The 15,280-nt window shown below is 33.8% G+C and overlaps 1 long non-coding RNA gene across 2 annotated transcripts in view; it reads right to left on the reverse strand.

The window, feature by feature from the left end:
* Positions 1-12,607, reverse strand: part of LOC105487782 (uncharacterized) — a 122,264-nt gene extending 109,657 nt beyond the window's left edge. For both annotated transcript variants that reach the window (XR_011621387.1, XR_011621388.1), the window contains exons 1-2: positions 12,471-12,607; positions 8,105-8,271 (exon numbers count right to left, since the gene is read on the reverse strand). This is a non-coding gene — a long non-coding RNA (uncharacterized lncRNA). The remainder of the gene's footprint in view (positions 1-8,104; positions 8,272-12,470) is intronic.
* Between the last annotated feature and the right edge of the window lie 2,673 nt (positions 12,608-15,280).

Consider the following 15,280-nt stretch of genomic DNA (forward strand, 5'->3'; position numbering starts at 1 on the left):
CATATTTGTCTACATCAACCATTTGCTTTTTATCTTTACATGATGCCCTCGATGTATTGTACTTTTTTAAAATCTTGCAGATATTTAGATATAGATAACTCCTCATAGACAAGACATGGGATGATAAAAAGAAAACAATTGTTTCATGGTAGCGATGAGACGCCTTGTTGAAATATATGCAAACAACCTTTTTTTTTTTTTTTTTTTTAATATCTGGAAGGGGCCTTCTTTTTTTTTTTAAGACAGAGTTTCACTCTTGTTGCCCAGGCTGGAGTACAATGGCGTGATCTCGGCTCACCGCAACTTCTGCCTCTTGGGTTCCAGCAATTCTCCTGCCTCAGTCTCCCAAGTAGCTGGGATTACAGGCATGCGCCACCACACCTAGCTTATTTTGTACTTTTATTAGAATCGGGGTTTCTCTGTGTTGGTCAAGCTGGTCTCAAACTCAGGACCTCAGGTGATCCACCTGCCTCGGCCTCCCAAAGTGCTGAGATTACAGGCTAGAGCCACGATGCCCGGACTGGATCCCTTCTAATAATGTAATATTTGATAAAGAAAAGTTGACTATTTCATTTCAAATTTGACAGATTTTGTAGTTTTAAAAAATGCATTTTATAAAAGCTTATATTGAAGAGCCTGATTCATATCATTAAAAAAACATTGATTTGTTTTCCTTAACTTATTTGGTTTTCATTATTAGATTTTGATCCAGATCTCATTTATACTCAAATAATCTGTGACAAATTCATACCACTCATTTTCCTCAGAAGCTTGTATAAAATTTACGAGGACTTTACACGTCAATCTCTTAAGGTCTTGTTATTGAATTCTATTCTAGACTTCCACAAAGGCTTTTCGTTCTCCAACTCCATTTAAATTTTGTAAATGCTAATTTACAGAGTTTATTCTAATTAAGTTGAATGTCCTATATCAATAATCATCCAAATAACATATCATTCTTAATTTCTTCATTTAGCTAGATTGTATTTATTTATTTATTTATTTATTTATTTATTTTGAGATGGAGTCTCGCTCTGTCGCCCAGGCTGGAGTGCAGTGGGGCGATCTCAGCTCACTACAAGCTCCACCTCTTGGGTTCTTGCCATTCTCCTGCCTCAGCCTCCCGAGTAGCTGGGACTACAGGTGCCCGCCACCTCGCCCGGCTAATTTTTTTTTTTTTTTTGTAAATATTTTTAGTAGCTATGGGGTTTCACTGTGTTAGCCAGGGTGATCTCAATTTCCTCACCTCGTGATCCACCCACCTCGGCCTCCCAAAGTGCTGGGATTACAGGGGTGAGCCACTGCACCCGGCCCATTTAGCTAGATTATTAAGGAATCATCTTGGAGCGTTCTCTCACAAATTCCCTGAGGGACAGACCTCGAAATAGAAGCATCCTATTCATATAACAGGGCCGGCTCTGGGCAACAAAGTTAGTACTTTGCCCTTGGATTCAACATCAAACAAGATTACAAAGATTTCTCAACTACTACACCTGACAGTGCAAGCCACCTTTTAAAAAGAAATTTGCAGTGTCACTAGAGACTGCTTTTCTCTGAGCTCAATGAGAGCCCTATACACATATCAGAGGGTGTTCTGTGACCCTTTGTTTTTCCTGTCTATTGTATCATTTTGTGTGTTCTAATTTCAATGTAGTACACAGGATCAAGAGCACTCTAAAATTATTACTTTAGAAGAATGACTGAGATTATGAAATATTTTTAAGTTAGCATTTTATTTTGTATTTAATTTGGAAAATGTGAAATCACAATATATTTTTCCTAATATGATTCATATAAACAACACATAATTATTGAACTCTTACCCTATCCTAGGCAAAAATATTTACACATACACATTAAAATAATAGTTTATGAGAGAGCACTTCAAAGTTACAATATTTTTATGAACTAAAGGACTTGAAACTAATCATAAGGATAGACCTAACAAAACTGGAAAAGCTTCACCCCCCTCACCCCAGTGGTAATAACTAGCCACCCACAAATATCTCTGGCCTTCTGGGGCAAAAGTTTTCCACAATTCCCTGTCTTGTCCCTACTACTCCCTTTCTCCTGTTCTGTGGAAACATTGAAATTTCACCCTGGAAATTTTCACTCAGTTTATTAGCAATTAACAAAAGCAATTTTAAAGTTATTAATAAAATATGCTCATAGACATGCTCATTTTCTGGCCTTTCTGTTCATACACCATGCTCCCTTTTGCAGAGTTCTGGTCTTTATATTCTTGGATTTCATTGGCTGCAGGTGCAGTACAATCACGAGGCAGCTTAGGGCACAGGATCTCACCAGGTCTGAGAACAAGTTTCATCTCTTAAGCAACCCTGTTTATGCTATGCTGCATTCCATCACACGAATAGAAAATTTCCTTTTGTGGTCAAATGATGGTTTTTACTATCATATTTTCATTTCTCTTAAATCATTTCACAGTTTAGTTGAGTTTGGTTTTCTTGAACAGGACCAAGCATTCCAGAAAATGTTTTGAAACGCTTATTTGGTTGCTTGGTTAGTTGTCCCCAGATAGTGACAGAGTGGAGGCTTTATTCTGAGTGTATTCATACTCAAGACATTTTTATTGCTGTGCAGAAAAGTGAACAAAATTATCTTACACACATTCCCCAACACCAAGATCTATGCTATTTATGAAGCTCTCTGTAGGCCATTAACTTTGTTTTCAGCCTGGCTCTTGTAGGCATTTTATTAAGCAGTTCCTTGTGTTATGCTAGAACTCTGAGAATTTTTAAAAAATGAATAAGATTTGTTATCCACTTCTAGAAACTTTGTCTAGACAATGAGATACACGTATAAACAGACATTTGGAAACTTTTGAAAAATAATGGAAGATGAAAGCTCAGCACTCTTGATTACAAAGCAATATTACTCATCTCTGGTGACTACTGCATAAAGCAAACAATAGCTTTCACCTGACGAAACTGCATGATGCTGATGATAAGGAAAGGGACAGGGAAATGCTGGGTAGAGAAGGACAGGGTCCCCGGCAAGGGCTCCACACTCAGGCCTGGGCCCAGGAACCTACGTGAGGACAGACAGTACTGTATTCGCACCCAAATGTTGCATTTTCCAAAACCACTCTGCCTGCCATGCCCACAAGCAGCTGGACGTCGACAGGAACACACAGGCAGAAGAAGACACCAACAGACCCCGGCAGGCCATCGACGGTGGAAAGACATGGACACCAAGGAAAATTTGGCCAACAGTGGTCAGAGGTGAGCCCAGCCACAGAGTGGCCCAACTCCAGGGGAAGACCACCTTCCCACTCCGTCCTTCTTCTGGCTTGCCATCCATCTTCTGAGAGCTACCTCCATCACTCAATAAAACCTTGCCTTCATTCTCCAAGCCCACGTGTGATCTGATTTTTCTGGTACACTAGGGCAAGAATCCTGGATACAGAAAGCCCTCTGTCCTTACAATAAGGCAGAGGATCTAATTGAGCTGATTAACACAAGCCATCTGCAGATGGCTAAGCTGAAAAAGCACACTGTAAGACACGCCCACTGGGACTTTGGGAGCTGTAAACACTTAAGGATAGACACTGCTGTGGGTTCAGAACTCAAAAAGACTCCCCAAGACCTGCCCATCTGCATGTTCCCCCTAGGGGTTTGAGACCCCAGGCATCAAAGATGTGAGCCACACCCTTGTTGCATGCCCTGAGAGGGCTACAAGGAAATTCTCCTCGGGTTACAATGCCCCAAATGAAAAGAGCCCAGCTGAGCTTCATTTTTCCTAACCCCGACCACAATGAAATAGTTGCTGTTTAAGCTACTAAGTCTAGGGTAGTCACATATCAATAATATGGGGAAAAGCAAGTAATGAAATTGTGTATGCATTAGAAAATGAGAGTGAAAAAAGTTATCATCCTTCTCAATATTTGATGCAACACACTAAAGAAAAATGTATCTATTTTCCTTCTTCACAGGCTGTTTTTCTTTATTTCTCTTTTATATATCCATGACATCTTTCTATTGATTTGACTATTAGAAGCCAAGAAAGTGTTCATGTTTCATTGTTTAAATTTTATTTTTGTTTTTACCATGTTTGCCTTCTAAATCAACCATTTACCTCGCCTGGACCACTCAGGACACTCTGTCCTCACCTCTCTCTGGTTATCACATTACTTTGTAACTATGTATTTACATATTCAGGACCTTCCTACTCTGTATTATAGTGTCCTTCCAACAAAATCTGAAATTTACATTAAGAGGCAGTCTATGAGTTAAACAGGAAATTAGGAAAAGTGCTTAATGGAGAAACAAAAGAAGATCAGAAATTAAGAAGTTAAATCAGTTCAGCAAGACACGATTCTGAGCAAAATGTGTATTACTTACATTTTTAACTTTATCTTCTACTACAAATTCTTGACACACAATCAAGTACTTCTTCCCTATACCTGAAATTGTCTGATGCCTTACTGACTTACCGTGATGCTTTTTCTTCATATTGTACTGTCATTTTATCAAAACCTGTTGGATTTTTCTAAGACCATTAATCAATTCAACATGTAGACTACACTCTCAAATAAGTATAATTTTCATGTCATAAAAGAATTCTCAACTATGAAAAAAATTCCCAATCATTTAAAAAGAACTGACAGGGAAATATGGTCACGTAATTAATTCTATGATCTTAATCTCTTTAGGGATAAATCATTGTTTACTTTTTCCCCCATCCTGCTTTCAGGATGATTTTGTACAGGTATTCAGGTGATCCAGTATTCATAACTTTCAAAACCCATGCATTTGTAAAATGTAGCTCTGCATAAAATATCCATATTATTTGTGTATACGATACTAAATAAGAACATATGCTGTGTGCAAGGTCACTATTGGGCTGGAGGAAGAAAATGAGAAGAAGAGGAAGTACTAAAACTTAAAATAACTGTGTGTTAGGCAGAGTTGTTCCACGACTTTGCAGGTTTTTGATCATTTAATCCAACAAGAACCTTCCTTGATATGTATTCATGTATGGACCAGCCAGGCACACAAGTATTAGGTAAATGTGAGGTTCCTTTCTCTGTTTTGAATTGAAAAATGTAACTTATTTCTGCTTTATTATATATTAGGAAAAAAAAACCCTCAATGTACCTTCAAATCATTTGTAATTATTTATGTTAGAAATATGAGTTAGCCCCCTTCATTATTATTCTATCTAGTTCTTTGGATTTATTTTAATTATTATTATTTTTTTTTTGCTCTTCTCCACTGTGTTTGATTAATGAATTTATTCTGAAATGGAGAAAAGCACAAGATTATATACATTAATTTTAAATAAATGAACTCCTTTCACTTTAAACTTTCCAATAATGCTTAATAGAGTAGTAGCATGATATTTAGCAGCCTTATTACATCCAGAAGTCATTTATCAGGCTTGGGAAACCATATTGATTGTGTAGCTCTTACTATCAAACAGTCATATCTACTTTATTTTCATTAAATTAATTTCATTAAAATGAACTCTATTTGCCTGAGGTCAGAAAAAAATTTTAAATGAATCTCAGTATTTTTCTATCTTTACTACCTCTGGATTTTAATAGACAACTGAAATGAAACATAATGCATTAAAAATATATGAAAAAATTAAACTCTAAGCTCAACACTATTGTTCAGGATTTGTAAGGATTTCAATTTTAATACCAGGTTTAATCAGTTTAACGTAAGGTTAAATCAAAGGTCATTATGTATTAAATGTTTTCATTTCTTTATTTTAAGCTGTATTATTTACATACTCTCCTTTTGAAATCTGAATAGAGGAAAAACATTGAGTATGCTTATAAAAGAATTAGATGTGGATTTTTAAAGAAAAATCCTACAAATAAGTTATAAAATAATTTATATTTTAATATGTAAAAAATTAAGCCTAAAATAATCAAAAAACATTGTCATATTTGTAACAGAAAAAAATATAACGCCTGATATTCAATATAAAAATACATATCATTGAAAATACTTGTTACATTAAAATATTACAAATTTCCCCTTTCTTTTTGATATAAAAAATATTTTTCTCACATTTACATATTATTTGCTTTTAAAGCAAAACACAATTTTGTGTGTTCAGGTTGGAAGCATTGTAGTATTACTTAAACATGTATGCAAAAATAGAAATAAACTTCTAATATATGTACCATTTAATCAAAACGTGCAAATTTTTCAATTAAAAATGAACAACACAATAAAAACAATAAAATATATTTTAAAACTATTTTATTAATGTGCTCTTCTGCTGAAATAAAATAGTATTCAAACCGTGGATATAGTTCTGACTTCTGTAGCCTGAACATGTTTATAGTTCTCTGTGTTTGCTCAATTATTGCTTAACTTTCTCTGTTTTCACTAAAATCTCAATGAAAATCTCAATTCCTTCAAGGTGCCAGGACAATATTTGGTCTTTGCCTGGTAAAAATGCCTTTGTACAGTATAAAGTTAATAACATTTCTCATTAATTCAACTTAATTTAAACAATACTCTGTGGTAAGTGAGTAGAAACAAAAAAAGAAAACACTTAAAAAGTTATGAGAAACACACGCACAGTAAATACCTCACTGTAATATTTTATGATAATCAGCTAGATAGTCAAAGATAGATATAATGATATGTATGAGATACACATATCTTATTAAAATTATAGAAAAGTAAAAATAAATACATATTCAGGCATTTCTGGGCTCTGGGGCAACTTCTGTGGACTTCCAGGTGCTTATTAATCTCAACTTGATGAATATATTTATTATCTTACTTCTTGTAATAATTGTTAGCAGTGGTGAATTTTGAGACTAGTTGCAATTATGAACATGACAATAAACAGGTACTGGAAGCTCATGAATATTGAATGAAATTGTGGCCAGATAAAGTATATCCTGGATTTATATGTGACAACATTTTTTCTCCTTCCGTTTTGAAATTTGAGAAGAAATATAAAAGTCTGAGTCTAAAAACTAACAATACTGATTAATTAACTCTTGAAATTAATCATTAAATTGGAAATGTTTAAAGGTACAGCACTGAGACAAAAATATGCAGTAAATTGTGTGCATATGAATTTTATGAGCATCTGTAAAGCAGATTCACTTTCATATTTCTGTCATCCTTAGCTTGTCGACTACATATCCTGAATTTTCTGACAGAGTCCCGGTTAAATTTTTTAGAACAAAAATAAGTTTTCATTCAACAAAGTATTCTAAATTTGTGGTCCGTTAGGTAAAACTATAGCAAATGCTCTAAGTTCTTAGAAAAACTTTAACTCAATAGTTAAAATAATGCTTCAACTAAATGCAAAATTTTCCCTGGGGAAAAAAAAAAAATTTACTACGGTTTATTGTGTAGGCAGAGGACAGAAATGCAGAGGATCAATGAGTTATGTAAAAAAAAAAGCATACCTCAAAAAATGTTATCAAAATAGATCAATGATCAGCTAAATCTTTCAGTATGCAAATAATTTGGTTATTTTGAATAATAACTTAATTAATATTAGTCCTCAAATATCAAGTGTAAATCAATTACATTAACAATGACTTGATAATTTTTTATTAATTAGAGGCCTTGCAGTGAGAAATGAAATAAACACTTAATGAAATATTTTTCTTAGAGAACCTTTTAATGTGCAACCTAGCTTTAATGTTACCATCACTCAGTAAATTTATCTTGCAAACTGAACTATTATATTTATTTTGCATAATTATTGTAAAGTGTACATGTTAAATTAAGCTCTTAGATCATAAAAACACAATCTTTAGCATAGATGTCCTCCCTGCCTACTAGAGCTTATATTATAAAAGTAACATATTCTACTTTTATATCTCTTCTGAAACCTAATATCAAGAAATAAGCATTTAAAGTGAAAGAATAAACCTCAGGACTCCATTTGATGCCATAATTTACTGTAAAGTTTTTTCTGAGGACAAAGGAGTTAGGGCCATTCCACTCTATGTATTCTTTATCTAAAATTAAATTTTTCATTGCTGGCTATGGATAATTTGCGTTGCAGCTCTTCCATATGAAATACAAGTTTTATGCCATAAAAGTGTATAATATTTCAGAAATAAAATCCATACAGATATCAGGGTTTCACTAACCTTGACTTTATTTTTGGAAGAAAATAATCACTGCACGTTTCCAAGAAGAGTTAATACAGTGAGTCAGACGCAGTACTATCTGGGAGGAATTAGAATCCAGATTATATTAATCGGTATCTACATCCTCTCAACTTTGTGACACAGAATTCAAGGACAAAAAATTAAGGCTGAGGATTAAAACAGAAACAATGTATTAAAAGTATTGAAATGTATTTTCTGAAAACTGTTATTATAATTTATTTTAAATCAAATTATGATTTAAATGTTTTAACTACAGTACAGATAACCTTTCTGAAAAAAAAAGGAGTGAATTTAGGAAGAGATTTTAGATTACTTGGGCATTATTTGCAATTACATTTCAAAACTAGCTAGGTTTTAAAAGATTAACTCTTTTACAACAACTATATTTTCTGAACAAATCAATGAATTAAAATATAATTTTCTATTTTGGTTTGATTATATATATAACAAGTATGGGATAGCTGTTATTGAGTAATATTTAATAGAACATTTTAAGGAGAATCATTGTTATATTAGCATCGGATGGTCATTTTGTAACTTGGAAGCGTTTATCACTTTAATATTCGTTTCCTTGTAGACAAATGATAGAATACATTTTATTAACATGCAGAAGAATCTCTGATTTTTGAAAAAGTAATAATTTGACAGTTTTTGAAATATTTGTCTTCAAACTACTCCTATTCCTTTCTTTTAACAGAACACATTTGGAGGATGATGAGCCTGAATTTAGAAACAAAAAATTACCCCATAGTGAGCACATCTCACAATTTTACTCCATTGGGGAACCTCACACATTCTGGGATTTCAGTTTGTTAATAATAAATATTTCATTTAAACCTTAAATGTCCAAAATGATACTTAATTTTACTCTGAAATAAAACTAAACTGTTAGCCACTTAATACAATATTATATGGAAAAAAAGTTTGTTTTTCTACATCATGTGCAATGTAGGTTCTATTTATTACTTTCCCTTGTAAGAACTAAAAAATAAATTTTGTTTATTACATTTCATTTTCCTTAGTACACAAATAGAATCATTAACATACAATTGGAAATTTATTTCAAATATAATGCCATTTCTACTACATTAACTATAATTTTATTTTTTAAATTCCCTCCCTCTCTGTGTCTTCCAATTTTTCATTCTCTTTCAGTTACAGTTAAGTTACCAGGAGACTGGCATTTCCTCTGCACTCAATTAAAAAACAAACAAAAAAAAAAAAAAAACTTTTACTCTTCAAAGTTTTATGACATGAGTTTAGATACAAAATTAATTATATTTACTGTATGTGAAAGTATAACATTTAGTTTTATGACAACAGTTGAAAAATCAATGGACAAAATTATCACTAAAAAATATGTTTAAATCAGTAACCCCACATACTGTTGTTGCTGCTTTCCCTAAAAGGAAACAGGTATATAAGACTTTAATCACAAAAGTATAGGTTAGTAGGTTTCAGTTAGTACCTAGCAAAAAAGTCATTGATTGTCTATTTCAAGAAGAAAATTTATAAAGGCAGAGCATTTTTTAAACCATTTGTAAATAGTGTAAATATTTTTTTCTTGAATTAGCACTGCAGGAATTGTAAGATCATTTTGAGATATACAAATTCACACAGACACACAAATATGAGTGAGCAATATTCTACAGTAGAGTGTTTTAAATAAAATAACTATTTTTTTCTGCAACCAGGAATATTGAGAAATAAAAACTGGAAAATCTAATGTGGATTTCTTATATATAACTTACAAGCTTGTTACTGAGGTGACAGTGTCATCTATACTCGGTAAAGCAATTTAGATTCACTGTAATTTGTACAGCAATGTCAATGTATTTGTTTGATATTCAAATGTGATGCTATGCGCAGCTTGAAATACTATTTTTATATTTTCCCATCAGCCTTGGTGGATGTGACTTCATATTCTTGTACATAAAATTTAATTCTCCATTATTTAGTTGTAAATGAATAATTCATATAATTCAAAACTCTGCTTACAAAAAGTATAACCATATATGCATATAACTACATATATGTGAATATAAACTAATATATAGAGAATAGATTTTTTCTGATATATGAAAACAAATGTGAATACAAGTCACTGTTATTTGGACTTACATAATATATAACTAAAACAGCATTAGCATGAAATGATCCTCAATATCTATAAATGATGAAGCAATAACCTCTTTTTGTCCTTTGTGATGCCTTTTTACAAGTCTGGAACATCTTTGGACTCGACTGAGGAGCTAAGAAAGCTTCGAAAAACTCTGTTCTTAGTAACACCTGAATTTTGACCTTGAGGTTCTCATCTGTCCTCTTTCCGTAAATTCTGTACCACTTCCAGAGACGATTTCTAATATAATACTATCTTTTACATATCCTAATAAGAATAACACTAAAAAATTAGTCTCTTAAATATCAAATAACATTCTTCCAAGATTGCTGCTAACACTGCAATAATTGAAGCCATTAAAATAATAGGTTAGGAAAGTTGTTTTTAAAGTTAATTTCTAGCTATAAAATGTTATGTGTTTGTAAATTATTCTAGGATAAGAAATTTACATAAGGATAAATAAGTTCAAAGAAAAAATTCTAAAAAGAAAAATATGAAATTAACATGTTTTCAAAAGCATGACTACTCAAGTCTTTAATCATTATTTTCTATGGCTTTTTCTTCCACAAGTGGCTAAGGTCCCAACATGAAAAGTCAGATAAAATGTGCAGTGATATGAAAAATGAAGTGTTAATTGTGCTTTTATGGATAAACTAAATCACTTTCTATCACTTATAATTTTAGGAAAAACTCAAAAATAGTTCATCTATGAGTTCATCCTATTTACACATGCTCTCACATATCTTCTCTACTTTTTAACCTTAATTTATTTAATTTACTGCTTTGGATTTTTCATTAATTCTTAAAAATTTGATCTTAGTACACCAAAAGCAATTCCAATACTTTTTTCTCCTGGCCTTTTTACCTAATATTTATTTCCTTAAGTAGTATTGCAGTCTAAAATTTCCCTGAGGGCAGGACTCCAGTCAATCAATTTAGATGTTCATTGATTGATTTTTTAATGAATAAATATTTACATAACTTCTTAATATAACGCACACATGTAAGATATATTAAACTTAAGATCCTTTGCCACATTGTACCTCTCCGCCAAGTACCTATTAAGAGGCATTACTAATCACGCAGTGGTTGCCTGGATATGGAGCGCACACTGTTAAAAAATATACTTTTAGACACCTTTCTTTCCAGTGTCTCTGCTTTTAGCTGCCTCAGTTAAACTTGCTGAAATATAAACAAGCTTTTCAAATATTTATTTGAAAACCGTATAAAGTTCAAGGGCATCCCAGTAGGCTCACTGAAATCATTCTGAGGATAAAGTTCTCAATCAGGTTTTTTTTTTTTTTTTTTTTTTTTTTTTTGAGATGAAATCTTGCTCTGTCACCCAGGAGGCAGTACAGTGGCACAATGATCACAGCTCACTGCAGTCTCGACCTCCTCTTGGGCTCAAGCAATCCTCCCACCTCAGCCTACAAAGTAGCAGGGACTACCACTGGGCACCACAATGCCTGGCTAATTTTTGCATTTTTTGTAGAGACACGGTCTCCCTGTTTCCCAGTCTTGTCTGGAATTCATAGGCTCCAGATACCAACCTGTCTCAGCCTCCCAAAGTGCTGGGATCGCAGGTATGAGTCACTGTGCCTGACCTATTTTCTTAGATTTCATGGCAATTCCAAGTTTTGCTACTATGAAATACTTTTCAATCCCAAGTATGTATTTGTATATGCTATCTACATAGATAAGTTAATCTTTCTGATAGAGAAAAGGCCTACCAAAATAAATTTTGACCATATTCATAGCTATCTCATACTCTTTCTTGACAAACGAACCCTTATTTCTAAAAAAATCTGTTGGATATGTCCAAATGGAAGATTTGCAGATACTTAAAGTTGTCCAATAACAAATACAAACTGATACTTCTAAAAACTTGTTTTTTTCTATTACTGTATTAACTTTACTTCATTTATTAAAAATGCTTTAGATTTTGAAGAGTTTTATCAGGACAAAGGTTAATTTTTTAAAAGTCTTTTGGACATACTGGGCTTGAGTCTGGTGGTCATATCTTTGTAGATTGCACAGATATATGTTGAATCACATCAACTCATTGTCAGAAATAAAGATGGAACATAAGAATACTAGCTGAACTTTGATGTGGTAGATAAAATTCATTTATAATGGTACATTTTTAAAACAATTATCATAGAGTATTAAAAATGTCCTTCTATATTTAGTAATGGATGGTATTAATATCATCTACTATTCACTTACCACAAAAATATTATATCATCTAATTCTTCTTCTTCTTTTCTGCTTTCTTTGTCTAATCATCTGATTTACTGGTGTAGAATCTCACATAGCAGCTTTCCAGACCAAGGCCATGGGCACATAACTATGAGATCCACAGACTGTACCACATATAGTACCATCCAGAAGCTTGTTCCTGATAGAACACCTGATAAGCCCTATCATAACCTCCTTAAGGCACAGTTAAGGTGCCAACTTGAAAATGAGGTTCTGAGGGAACCAGTTGCTATTCATTAGAATGTTTGCTATCTCCTGTAGGAAAAGAATACATTCACCTCTTGCCTGGATTACTCAGCCTCAGAAATCTCACTAGCTTTTACCCTCACTTTATTTGACCTCTGATCAAGGAAGTACCAAGGAATGACTCAGTAGGTCACTTGAGTACCAAAGTTATTTCTCCCTGCCCCATTTATAGTAGTTATTCTACCTTGTTATTATGATGAGGTTTCCTTATTTGTAAAAATTCTAGAAGTACGGTGTATCTTTCTTCCCCTACCAATGTACCCACATGAGTAGGCCTACATGGCCAGGATGCAGCTACAGTTTTATGTTTAATGGTATTCTTTAGAGTCTCTGAATAAAATAAGCCCTCTTCTGAGACCTAGTACCACTATTCCCACAAAGTCTAAAGTGTAATGGGCAAAAGCATATATCCACAATTAGGTCTTTGGAAGGGCTTGTTAGCAGGGTCACTTCTACCTTCTACCTTGAAACTACCTCTAGTCATTGGTTTCTGTACCCATGTGTCTTCCTATTAGGGCAACAGCATGAGATAATAATGCTTGGTGCATTCTACATTCTAATGAATAGCAACCTGTTCCCTCAGAACCTCATTTTCAAGTTGGCACCTTAGCTGTGCCTTTAGGAGGTTATTATAGTCCTTATTAGGCATTCTATCAGGAAGAAGTTTCTGGATGGTACTATATGTGGTACAATCTGTGGGTCTCATAATTATGTGCCCATAGCCTTGGTCTGGAAAGCTGCTATGTGAGATTCTATGCCAGTAAATCAGACACTGAAAATTCTCAGAAAATGTTGTTGGATGAGACACTATGACTGGAAAGGAGAAACTCTTACCTGAAAAAGTATGCCGGCTACAGTCAGAATGAAGCACTGCCCTTTCCATGAAAGATGGGGTCTGATGTAATCAACTTGGCATCTAGTGTATTTTATTTTTATTTCATTATTTTTCTGTCCTCAAGGTAATGTGTCATAGTTGGACCTAAGTGTTGTTCATTGTGAAGACAGGTTGGACACTACAGTGGCAGTGATTGGATGAGACTGAGTGCGAAGGAGCCTTTTCTGTTGGGTCCAAGTACTCTTTGAATAAGTTAATATTCAAGCAATAATATCAGAAACTGGTTGGATAACATCTTTTAGGTGAGTTATCTTGCCCATTTTTTAAGCTTTTGTTTACTAAATGCTCTCTTGTGGGTATTAATGTGTAATTAAAATATTCTCACACTTTGTGCCTAATGTTGTAAGTCCAGTAACATGTCTTTCCTTTGGGTCTCCTTAAATTTGTCCTTCTCAGCATTCTGTATAATAATCAAAGGCATTTACCACTGCCCACACTTTCAAATAAAGCTCTGTATTGGGTAATGTGTCTTTCCAAATAGAGTGGATGTCCAAGAACTGTGCCCAGAGCTCTGCCCAATATGAAGATTGCTCATCACCACTATCATTTAGGCCTCCCAGTAAGTGAGGCTGTAATGGTAACAGTACGTTTTCACCTTACACCCACAAACTTATCCAACCCTTCCTTGAAACAAGTCTGGCCTTTTCTATCTCTGTCAGCTGTTCATAAAGAACCGTTTGTAGAGGCATAGGTGTGAGGTACAAGGTATCGAGGGAATCTGAGCCAACTTTTCACACAGCTTACTTGTACCCTCTCAATCTTCTCAAACCCAACCTTCTATGTCCTGTATCTGCTGTATAATGAATTGCTATTGGTGTCACCAACTGTTTACATTTTGACTGTGTGACATTTGCCAATCTGGACTCAGGATTGTCAGTTTTAACAGGATGAGATCTAAGTTTTGTGCCTGGTCTTCAAATCTGTCTGTCCTCTGGGTTTAGGAAATAATCTGTATCTGTAAAAACTGCCAAGGAGACTCACACTCTTTCCTTTCATTTCTGAGTGATCAATTTGAGCCTGACATGTTCTCTTATTGGCCTATCAATGGTACTTGTTAACAAACACTTAATTCCTCAGTTCTTGAAGTTACTATTTTCTCTGTACCACTCAAAAGCTAGAAATGGTGCAACAGTGCACCAGTTAGTATATCTCCTTCCTAGTCCACCACAGATTAAAGTCTGACAATCACACTGCACAGCATTCCAGGGACCAGCAAGATCCTACCTACCACTATAAGAAGAGCATGGATTTCAGCAATTTGACAAATTTAATTTGACCGTCTGTGAGGTGCCAAATCTGCCCTAAATTAATAAGATGAATTTTCTGTTTCATGCTTGCTTTATTTTTAAGCTCTCAGAGAACCAGGAGAACACAGACATTCCCTTGTCACTTGGGGCTGATAATCTCATTTGGATATATGTGTTTTAATGTTCAGACACAATGTTTTCAGTGGTTATCAAGAACAAAGCTGAACCTGCAACCTGTGTTCACATCATCATTCTCAACAAATATCAGCTTACTAAAGTAGGAAAAAAAGAAAAAAAAAGTTGGAAGTCTGAGATAAATTTTTATTTATATTTATTGAATAATGGCAGTAAAGTATCCTCAGACAGAGGAATAAGTTCATGTAATTCTG

Source organism: Macaca nemestrina, chromosome 3 (genome assembly GCF_043159975.1).
Source record: "Macaca nemestrina isolate mMacNem1 chromosome 3, mMacNem.hap1, whole genome shotgun sequence".
Taxonomy (NCBI): Eukaryota; Metazoa; Chordata; class Mammalia; order Primates; family Cercopithecidae; genus Macaca; species Macaca nemestrina.